Raw genomic sequence first — 12,355 nt, 5'->3', positions numbered from 1 at the left:
CTGATGTCAACCTTGGAGGGGTGAAATCATGAATACAATAATTTACCGGGAAGTACCAAGCCAATAATACACTGAATGACTGATGAACATAATTGTACTGTATAGACATGTTTTTACAGTCAATAAAATGTTCTTCAAAGGAAATGTCCCTTTTGAATGCTGATCTACAGTTTTGTGAACAAACTCATCTTACTGCTCATAATTCTTGTCTGTGTGACGACACGATTTTCAGTCCTGTTTAGCTCCAAAGGAAAGATGACTGTATTGTACAGTCTCCCATGGCTAACTATAGGATGAGTCTGGGGTGCCTTGCAGATTTTTCATCAGATTTTCAAATCTTAAATAGAAAAAAATGAATATCAAAGCAAATTCTGCTCCATGACCCAAACCTGCTATGGGTGTCACGGATGTGGTGTGGACCCAAAAGCAGTACGACCAGGAGACAGATAAAGTTCTGGAGCTTTATTTGAAGCTGAGCACACAGCAGACAGACAGGCAGGGTCAGCCTCACATTGGGAAACAGGCAGGGGATCAGGCAGACGGAAACCAGAGGAAGCGGAGGCTAAACTTGTGGTCTGGGACAGAAGGCTAAGGTGGCTAACCAAGGCAAAGGCAAGGTAGGGGAATCTGGTGGTAGGGGACAGAAGGCTGAGTCGTTGACCGGGGCACAGGCAAGGAAGGGAAGTCCAGACAGGCAGGGTCGGCAACGGGAAATCAGTCCACGGGAAATTGCTGGAAGGTCTGACATAAATGCAACGAACGATCTGGCAGCGAGTGTGTGACTGATTGGGGTTTAAATACTGCAGGGAGTAGGTGCAGCAGAGTGAGCAGGTGAGAGGGATTGTGCTGATGAGGTGGGTGTGGCAGACAAGTGCACTGATGAGGCTGATGAGTGAGGGAGAGTGTGGTGAGAGAGAGAGGGGGCTGGGCTGTGAGCTGGAAGTGGAACTGGGAGTGGCCGGAGTGAACTGAGAGAGAGTGACAGGCAGGTGAACAGAGTGAGCCAATTAGGTGAGTGAGACAGAGTGACAGGGAGTATGGAGCTACTGACAGTATGGAGGAAGAACTGTGACAATGGGCATATTTTCTCCCCATGCACTCTAAATCACCTGTGTGCAGTGATTACGTGCACAGCAAAGAGGGTATTTTCTACAATTTACATCGATTCAATGTAATGTTTTATTTCAGCTGGGGATATATAAAGTGCATACATGTTGAGCAGAGGGATAATTAATTCACTGAGCAGTGACACACTTTGCAAAGACTTGTTACATTTTGAACATGAATCAGATCGAGACTTATAATTATAATATATTATAATTAAAACCATGAAGACTGATTGAATTGTTACTGTAAAAACATTGTGTTTCTTGTTAGACTAGTTTTCTTTAGCAACCGACTCAGGATCACATGTGCAGTTTTATAGGGATGCTTTTGTGGCTATTTCTTGTGTTATCGCTGAACTATTGTTTCTATATTTTCTCCCTCTGATTTGATCAAACGTATCAAAACGTTACAATAATTGAAGTCTGACATTTCTTTAAGACATTATAGAGTCGTACATACTCAGCAGCACAACTGACGACAATATCAAATATGGATACAATAAACTACAATGCATGTTTAGAGCATCACTATTCAGACAGAGAAAACTGTGATAATAAAACTGTCATGGATATAATAATTCTGAAAACAAAGGCCGTATTTTGCATGAAAAAACGATACATATAGGTTTTATATGTTATAATTTATGATTGGTTTCAACACAACCATATATATCAATTCTGTCTAGCAGGATAGATAGTGATATCAAATAAATATTAACACTTTAGTTAAACAACCATCGAGACATTCAAAATATTCACTGTATCTTGGTTAGTCTCTCAAAAAACAATGCAGAATGTTGCGATGCAATGAGACGATTACACTTTAAAGTGTATCGAACATACCAATCATCTTAACTCCAGCATTATTCGAATAAGAACAGCTTTTTTAAATGAAATGATACAGAATTGACGCATTTGTTTGCTTCATCTCCATCTTTCTCTTTTTCAACTCAAAATATTTACGGCACTGACTTTTAGTTAGGATAAATATAAGCTATAGATAACAAACACATTTCGCGTCTAGAATTGGAGGGGAGAAAAAAAGTAGCACACCTACCGTGTGTTGGTTTTCAGTTTTGCAGATGCAGAATGTGATTGCTGGACAGATCCAGCGCGTTACCCTTGTGCGCCTCTGGCAGAGATACGCGCTTCTCACACAGATAAACTCACATTGGTCTCTGAGGAGCACTGAAGCCGGACACCTTTCATGCATCAGTATTGATTACAATTGTGATGACTTATGTGGCTGTGTTTTTAAGCGTTTATCGCGTGTTGCCAGTCGATCAACTGGTGGCTGACTGGGATGGCTCTCTGTGATCTCTGCCTTTAAACCAACACTGATGACTGAAGGAGCTTCTGACGCGCGTGTCTCAGTGGAATATATGTCTAGTCTGCATAGAAAACAATCTTCGATACACCTCAGTACAGTTACATAAACAAAAGCTATTCATATAGGTTAAATTGGTTTATATAGGGTTTTTACTATTTTCATTTCTGCATTTTATTCCTCTGTGGTCTCACTATATATATTTAACTAGGGACTGCTATGAAATAGTGCACAGTGCCTGATACATTATTATTATTGTCATCATATTGAGAAATACAGAGGAACCATGAACATACTAATATCAGTTATTAGTGATGCTTGACAAGCACCCTTGTGCATGCCAAAAAGGTCACAGTGCTATCTGAGCTCACTGCCACAGTGGCTCTAATGTTTGAACTATCATCCTCCACCAGTCACAAATATTTGTAAAAGGGGCCGAGGGGCAGACTGATAAGGAGGTGACGTAATGTGATGTCCGAATGTTGAGTGGCCTTTGTGAGGAGGACAATCAGAGCTGTAGCTCTGCAGGCATGGTGTTTCATTTGTGCAAATTGACTCTGTTTCTCCTAAACAAGTCGGGGTAGAGACAAGAAAATCATGGCTATATACTGGCATGATTGAGAATCAATAGCCTGGCTGGAAGCCAAATGACCAGGCCTGTTAAAGGAGACATTCACAGGAGAAGTTGTTTTCAGTGTGTCTGTGCCTTTGCCACATTCATTTAAAGCTACAAGAGATGTGTTGTAATCAGTAGCGGTTAACTCTCTTCACTCTTCCTCTGACATGCAGCCAATCGTATAGTTCAGTGCCCTGTCAGTAGGATCTGTTACGACAGAGAAAATCCAACGCTTATTCTTGAGGTTTTTGGAAGAAGTGAAAACACGAAGCAATTGAAAATGCAACCTGACAACCACAAATGATTCACAGTACACACTCAACTTTGGGACTCAAAAATGCGTCTTTTGAAAAGTCTATTCATGCTGTCCTTGAATTTTTAAGGTGAGCATCAGTGTGGTGGAATCGAGAGGTAACATTTCAGCTCACTACAGGCTCTGACATTATGTCAGATATTTCTAGTTTTTTTCAAAGGGTTTACTGTGATTTCATTCAGGTCGACATATTGTATATGTTAGGGGGGCTGTGGTCTAGTGGAGAGCAAGGTAGTTCTCTAATCAGAGGGTCGGTGGTTCGATACCCGGCTTCGGCAGTCGATGTGTCCTTGGGCAAGACACTTAACCCCAAGTTGCTCCCGAAGGCTTGCCATCGGTGTGGACTGGATGTGAATGAATGTTAGTTAGAGTCTGATGGTGGCACCTTACATGGTAGCCTGTCATCAGTGTGTGAATGGGTGAATGATATATAATATACTACTGATTGTAAGTCGCTTTGGATAAAAGCGTCTGCTAAATGATTGTAATGTAATGTAATGTTATGGTACATTCATTGATTTATTTCAGGCCATTCAAGGAGCTTGTATTACATGTTCTCAAGCTCATACATGCTGTGCAGCTGCAGTCGTGCTGTTTTACATTAGAGGCCTAATCTCACTAGAGTCTGAACTAACTAGAAGACTGTTGAGGGGGGAAAAGTGTGTTTTTGCACCACATTTAAGCAGAGGTGAAATAAGTGCTCATCCTTTTACTTAAGTAAAAGTAGCAATATTACAGTGTAGAATTACTCTGTTACAAGTAAACGTCCTACATTCAGAATTTTGCTACAAACTTCTTAGCATCAAAATGTACTCAAAGTACCAAATGTAAAAGAATGCAGAAAGGCCCATTTTAGAATAGTATATATAACATTATAGGATTATAATTGCTTATCCATTCATGTGTTCATCAATTCAATGGTAATTTTGATCACTATATGTACTGATGGGAAGCTTTTGAACACCCAACCCTGGGGAAATAAATCTTATGTTATCTTATTATTATAAGATAACATAAGATTTTACTGATCCCCATCACAATGTATTATTATACATTGTGATTTATTAGTTTACTATATTTTGTATTATTAATGTTTATCTGCAAGATTACTAGTAACTCAGATACATGTAGTGGAGTAAAAAATACAATGTTTGCCTCCAATTTCTAGTTGTGTAGAAGTTAAAAGTAGCAGTAAATATTCACAGTAAAGTACTAAGTAACTCAAAATTGTACATGCAGGATCAGTACTACTCTCGAGTTAGTGTACTTAGTACTGTGCACCACTGCATTTAAGTTTACAGCAACATTTGACCAGATATGACCGACAGCTGTGTGATTTTGTGCAAAGAAAAGACAACGTGCTACTGGCTGACAGAATTTACAGGAGATATCAGAACAAATTCTATGAATGAAAAAAAAAAAAAAATGTATATATAAACAAAACTCAAAACTGCTGTAAAATACTTCAGATTGGCCTTTTGTGTGAATTTGCTTACAAAAGCTTTGGGTGTATTGATGATGATTTTTCATTCGGTCCTCAAACTCTCTATCTAAAGCGTGTGGTCAGGAAATATTAAACCTGAAGAACTTGGGAACAATTGCAAAAGGTTGCACTTAAATGGGCAATCTGCTTCAGAAAAATCATGGTTACAACCTCATTGACTGTCCTGTTCAAGACACTTGACTTCATACACTGTATCATCACAATGTACCCCAGAATGTCGCAAGCTCCTCAGAGACGGTGCTCAGAAGGAGCTTGTTTCTAAGGCCCAACATACAGTGGGAGAAAACCAAACTTCAAGCCCTGAGAAATATAGAACAGGATGTTCTGTCACCGTGATCTGTTCCTTGAATAATTCAACCTTCACTGCCTCTGTTTGGGGGATACAAATGTATGTGAATTAATCCTGTGGTATATTGTCTAAATCTGACTTGGCTCCCAAAGTCATATAATTTCATCATTTCACCTTATTAGTGAACACACACTGCCGGTGTGTATCGCCAGGCATCTGATTGTTCTTATCTAACACGCAACTTCTTTTTGTTTTACAACCTTGGTCTTGTCATCAGGTGGTTGGTTGGTAAATTTATTTGGTCGGGACTGAGGTCTTTACTGGACGTTGATGATCCCGGGACTTTTACTCGAATGAAAAAATAAAGGAAAAATTGTTAGAGATGTTCATGATGCCCATGAGCAGGTCAAAGCTTTCACTTTGTTTATTTTATCCAGTGAAATAACTATACAGATTGGCACAATGTTGTACAAACATCCCAAATATTTTCTCTGCTCTAGCACCACCAGCAGGTTACAAGGTAAGAAGTTACAAGGTAATAAGGTTTTTTATTTGTCATTGCACAACAGGGTTTCACAACGAAATTCAGATTGTAGTCCCATTTTGCTACATAGGAAAAATAAAAACAAAAACAATATTATTTGGAGGGTGGAGGATGAGTTAAGGTGTCTCACAGCCAGAGTGTAGAAGTCTGTTTAGATTTCTAGTGGTTCGGGAGCTGATACTTGTGTATCTCTTTCCAGACGGCAGCAGGAATGAACAGGTTGTTGCTGTTGGGTTTTGTCCTTTAACATCTTCTCACCAACATCACTGATACTCAGTATGGGTACCAAAGATGTTTTGTGTATGGTTTTAATCACTCGCTGTAGAGCCCTCCTGTCCTGGACCGCACACATCCCATGTCAGTTTGTAATGTTCGGAGTCAGGATGCTTTCTATTGCTCCTCTATAAAGTTCACAATAACGTGGCACGGAAATGTTGCCCTCTTCCAGCTGTTTATGGACTTAATTGACAAGTTCAATGTATCCACAACTACTGGATTGATTGCAATGAAATTTGGCATTCATAGTCTTGACAAGTTGAGTTGAATAACTCTAATTATCCCCTAAAATTCATCTAGTGCCATCATTGGGTCCATTACTTGATTTTTCCCAATGCTTTTGAACAAATACCCGCAAAACTAATGAAATACCACATTTGCCTCAGCTGAACTTTGTGATTAATCAAAGATCTCATTGTTAAAATAAGTCCAACTGAAATCATTTAATCATACCCTTTTAAAGTCAAAAATAATGTGTGTAATAATAACAATGAAGGTGACTTTAGAAGTTAAGCTAATTGGAGTTGTTGTTCAGTGTCTGTTTTGTAACAGGCTGCAGTCTGTCTCAGATTGGCCTTCTGCTCTGTCTGCTCTGGTAGAACCTCTGATGAAGGTAAAAAATTAACAAAATGCACTTACTCTTGTACGAAAGCAAAGTCGGTTTTAGCTACTTGAGCTTTTTAGGTACTTTTTAAAGCGGTAGTTTTACTTTTACTTAAGTATTATTAAAGTATCTTATTTGATTAGGCTACAGAGTAAAAACAAAAGTCAGATGAAATAGTCCTGATAAACTGTGTGTGAATGAAACAGAAGACAGGTGATACATGAGCAGCAGCAGAGAGAGAAGAAGCAGCAGGTGGAGGGCAGAGCTCCGGAGAGGACACACCCTGTTCGTGACCTGCAGGCGTGAAGGTTAACCTCTGATGGTGACGTCAGCTCAAAGGTTTTGGGATTTGAGGAGCACATCGGGATCAGAGAGGGCGAGTGAAATGGTTATAATGAGACAAACTGGTTGACTGGTTATAATATTCTTTGAGAATTGACGAGATAAGGAGTTGAACCTGGGGCAGAACGCGGAGGACTTCACTGTTCCGTTCATACAGGTGAGCACAAGAACAGTTTGATCTCCTGATGGGAACGTCAAAAACCATTTCGTTGCCTAGCAACTAGTGTAAAAACTGCAGTCTCTCCTTTGCTGTAATATGTTTATATGGTTAACATGCTCATGTCTGCATGGTTTTGTTTCTTCTCTGGTTAATTCTTGCGAGACTACACAGAGGAGGGCAGGTGTATATTTCTATAATGATAGTCAGCTATATGCACAGACAGAGTGCCTTTCAGTTGGTATGGACAGAAGGGGTCTTGTTACTGATTTCGCTTATGTATAAGTTGACATTCAATGCAATCTATTTTGTGGATTTTCTTTAATTTAACAATATCTTATATCCCAAAAAGCTCCCTCCCCCCTTTTGAAATGTAAAGAAGTAACGTTTACTCAGAGTAAATTTTACTTCCCTACTTTTTACATTTACTGAAGTAACATACATTATATACCCAACTACTTTTAAAATGCATTTAAATTAAGAATATTTTAAATTGAGAACAACCGTCTTTAATACAGTTAAAGAATCAAGTTAATGTAATATCGCTTATTAAATGTAGTTTAAAGCATTGAGTAAATGTACCACATTTGTTTAGTTAAATTATAGTCTTGTTTTTGTTACATCTACCTAGCATTTCAATTATATCAACTCTATCAAAAAAGTTCTTTTTATTTGGTTTTGACTTTTTGCATTAATGTAGGATTTGAATTATATCTAATGAATTGTATATGTCATGGTTCTAAATGAAGTTATTCAGATCTACTTGATATTTTTGATAATTAACTCAATTCATAAGGTAAATTACATTTTTTATTTTACTTCATTTTTTGGATTTAAAAAATGTTCACCCCAAAAAATTGAGTACATGATAGTATTAGTTTTTAGAGTGTACCCCTTTACCTCTAGTTACTGCTTTATGCAAGATGTGACTGACTAAGGTCTCCTTCTACCTACACAGACACAAGAAGGTATTCTATCAGATTCATGCAAAACGCTTGGGTTATGTGTTAAAGCTCCTGCAGGTCAGGTAACACCTGAATAAAAAGTAGATGTTATGCAATCAGCAGCAGCCTGTTAAGTGCTTTAGTGCAACACTGTAAGAACATTTCAGAGAACTTGCAAAAAACCTTCCACCATCATCTAAATCAACCTTTGTGACTTCTGACTAAGCAGCTAGATGAATACAATTAGACACTTTGTTAACAAACCAATTTAACAGATGCTATATATCAAAGAAGAACTGGAAGCTAGACCTTAATATGGCTCCAGAGACCCACGTGGACACATTTTTGTCTATTTTAGATTGGGGCAAAGGATCTTTATGAGGAGATAGCAGGTCAGCAGTAAATGTCCCATAGAAGTGGTATACATCATCTGAAAGATGGGAACTTGTAGCTTAATTTGAGGTGCAGCTCTGTGTGTCTAGTCATAAATCTGTGATAAACATTGTGTTTTGGTTTGGCACCTATCCAAATGTTTGAAGTTGTATTAGCTCTAAGCACATTATGATTTAAGTAAATTATTCCATTCCCGTGCTTGCTTATGTAACAAAAGTTGTTGCAGCAATTTGATGTTGATACTTTTTGCTACACAGATTCAGTGCAAAAGTTAAAAAAAAATGTGACCACTCAAAAATGAATAAAAGCAGTCAAATTTTGCAAGAATTGCTTTTTTGGATAACAACACTTCTTTTCTGGAAATTCCTCAGAAATCAACTTATTATCAGTAAAGACCAAACCTCCAAATGGCCTCGGTATCTCATATGTGGTTGTGGTTGTTGGTGAGGCTGTGAGGTCATAACAGGTCATTTTTTACAGTGAAGTCAGGTTTGAAAAATGATCTCACTATGCGAAATAGCTACTATGGAAACTGACATCATCACACGTGAATATGAGCTCATTGAATCCACTTAATTCATGCAATGCTGAAAATTCAAATACACCATTTTAGAATAGACGAAAATAATTATGCTGCATACAAAAAAACAACCTGTTTTTTGCCCCAAACTGAATGGGATTAGCATAAAGTGGCCATGCCTTTAAATCATAGGACCTTTTTCATTCAGATATGTTGAGGATAGGTCTTCAGTTTTCTACTCTTTAAAACTGAGCCCACTAAAGCTTTTTAGACAGTAGCCAGAGGGTCTGGGAGATGAAAAATATCATGCATCTCTGAACAGAGTAAAATCATTTCTTGTCAATTTTGTTTCACAGGTGAGTCAAATAACATGCACTATTCATAACTCCTATCATTACAGAGGATTATACGGTTCAAGTAATTACTCTGTTATTGTTACTCCACTTGAAATAATGACGTGTCCAGGGAATATTTTGACAGGAAACAGATTAAGTAGTATAGATTATTTTTGTTTAAAGTCAATAGCGGTTTTTTTTACTCATGAGTCAGTATGGCTAATCATTGATCACTGTCAATCAGCACATCCTCTTCTTTGTCCAAGTGCACTAGATTGTGGGCCTGGTTCAGCAGATTACACACTTGTTGTAACTAATGGCTGCTGTGAAATGTGTCCTTAATTTACTGCCTCGAATGTCACCTAGCTGTGACAATCTAGAGATCTGCTCACACAAGACAAAGTTAAGTGTTTTCTTATTCATTTAAACTCCTTCAGAGTCTGGGTTAACATCAGAAGTAGATGACAAAGGACAGGGTTATGTTATTTTCTCCTATTATGTCAAGGACAGACTGCTTTTCAGAACGTACAGTCGAAGCTGATGGGAATGTCAGTTTTATTATGAACCAAAACCAATTAGAAAGTGCTTCCAAAAAATGTCAAGGCCAAATCGTGGGTACTTTTTTCTGACCAATGTTTAAGGAAAGCATTTCAAGTTAATTTCTGCTAAAATGCATAAATTTGCAGTGTTTAAGGTATAAACATATTTTTAGGATAATCAGGTATTTTATTCAGTAGTGGCCCATTCTTGTTTGTTCTATGAATATGATTATTGGGTAATGCTGATAATAACTGGAAGGCAAGCAAAACCTTTCTCCCATTACTTTATATTTTTGTAGACTGGGTAAATCCAGTATTCTTGGTAATATTTGTATTTATGCAAGCCCCTTTTTTCATGTATTCAGGGCTGTTCAGGACTGTATGTGGAATATTAGGATGCATGCAAACAACACTGTCTACATGTAAGCACACCTAGATGCAAATCAAAGGGCTCCAAACAATGTCTAATGGCTCAGACTCTGTATGATGGTGCATGTTGATTATCCTCGTTGTTTACCCAGGATCACTGAAATGAAAAGAGCGAGCACATGACCTCCATTAAATACCTTGTGGCAATCCGTTTCTCAGAAATACACAGTATCCAGTGACAATAGTGGCATATCTATCAATGAAAAGAGGGTATAAAGTTAGTTAGATAAAAGCAGTATGTTTTCCAAAAAAGTGTGTCAACACAGACGTGCATGATAGAGGAGGGAATTATTCATTAATGTTTGCAAATGAGCAGTCATTTGCTTTATAATATTCTCACATCATTTGAAAATGCTTCTCAGTTGAAAGGAAATTTTACTGAAAAACATTATCTGGCAGGAAAAACCCGAAGTAATCCAATACAAATACAATTCTTTTCACAAGAAAGGTTACTCTGTGGAAAGCACCCAACCTCTTAGACCTGCAGCATCAAGATTGTTATTTTTGAAATGAAATAATTTTAATAAAAATCTTTTGGCTTCTCATTTCTCTGATTTGATCATTCTGCCAATTTGGCAGTCAGATGGTAGTTATGGATAGTGCAGTCCTTCACTGAGTCATGAACCTGGTTGATGAGAAGGAATTTGTTATATGAGGCAATAAATAGTATAATATGTCATCCTGACCTGGGATTAGGGTGGGGCAATATGGAGAAAATCATATATCACAATATCCCTTACTGTAATTCAGCATTTAAAACAAGAAAATACAACAATAAAGCCATATTATGAATTTCAAAAATCCAAGACGTTATCTAGTATCAAATCAGAATATCAATATAATATTGATATTGCCCAGCCCTACCTACCTTTTGAAATATGGCTACAATCAGGAACTGATGCATGAAAACATATATTTACACAAGAAAAGCCAATGTTATTGACATTGTTTAAGTCAAGGCTGTCTACTCAGCTAACCCAGTTGAATTGTGAAGGCAGCTGAGATCTGCTGTGTACCCAGCATTTGTTTCAAAATATATGATTCTTATTTGATCCGTTTGCTTTAAGTGCAGAAAGCAATACATGTTGTTTGTATAAGGCTTTTCCCTCTAAAGGTTTCCCATAGGCACTGATAAGCTCTTGATTCACTTTATATTAGATCTGGTGAGGGAAGTCCGGACATCATTTACAGAGGATCGGATTATGGTATATAGCCACACAAAGATAATATACCTTTATTGATTTGACAAAATTCAATCTATAGAACAACTAACTGAACTCAGTTTATTATAAAATGACTCGCACCCATTCATGAAATTGACATTTACAGTACATGTCCACTACATACGAATAAAAGGAATAGTTTGACGTTATGGGAAATACACTTATTATTCAAGTTAAATTAGAAGATTGACACCATTCTAACATTTGTCTCATTTGTTTAAAGGTGAATTGTGTAAGACATGGCCAGACTTTCTCAAACATTAAAAAAATGAACTAATATTATCAACAGAATGTAAAGAATTAACGCTGTTAACGTTATGTCAAAGACATGTATGAGATATCTACTAAATTGAGCAAGCTAACCAGCTAGCCCCCGCCCGTCCTGAAATGTAATACCACTTGCACATCCAGAAGCAGTGAGTCACTGCAGCACCCAGCAGACCAGGGTGCAGGTTCTTTTCTCGTTGACCGGCTCTGAGTTTCAACAGTTTGATCGAGTTTTGCATTTTCTTGCCATGCTGTAAGTTAATAGTTGCCTTTTTTTAAATACCCGATGGCAGTTACTTTAGATTGTAGGGACCCAGTTATAGAGGTGAAATACTGTCCCATTGTTCTTTGGAGTATGTGGCCAGATCTTAGAAATTGCACCATTAATCCACACAAAAACACTTACAAACTGTCTGTTTTTCCCCCTGTAAAACCACAAATTAATGTTTTTACATTTCATTTTACATTTGTGTACGGATTAAACAATATGAAACAAAGACTACACAACAAAAGTGTAAATATATATTTATATACATTTAAGCCTGTAAGCCTTGGAGTGATTGCCAATATTTGCTGCAGACAAAAGCAGGTAAAGCAACTAAATATTATAAATATTAATAAATATAA

Source organism: Anoplopoma fimbria, chromosome 13 (assembly GCF_027596085.1).
Source record: "Anoplopoma fimbria isolate UVic2021 breed Golden Eagle Sablefish chromosome 13, Afim_UVic_2022, whole genome shotgun sequence".
NCBI lineage: Eukaryota > Metazoa > Chordata > Actinopteri > Perciformes > Anoplopomatidae > Anoplopoma > Anoplopoma fimbria.
This window is presented reverse-complemented; position numbering follows the sequence as displayed.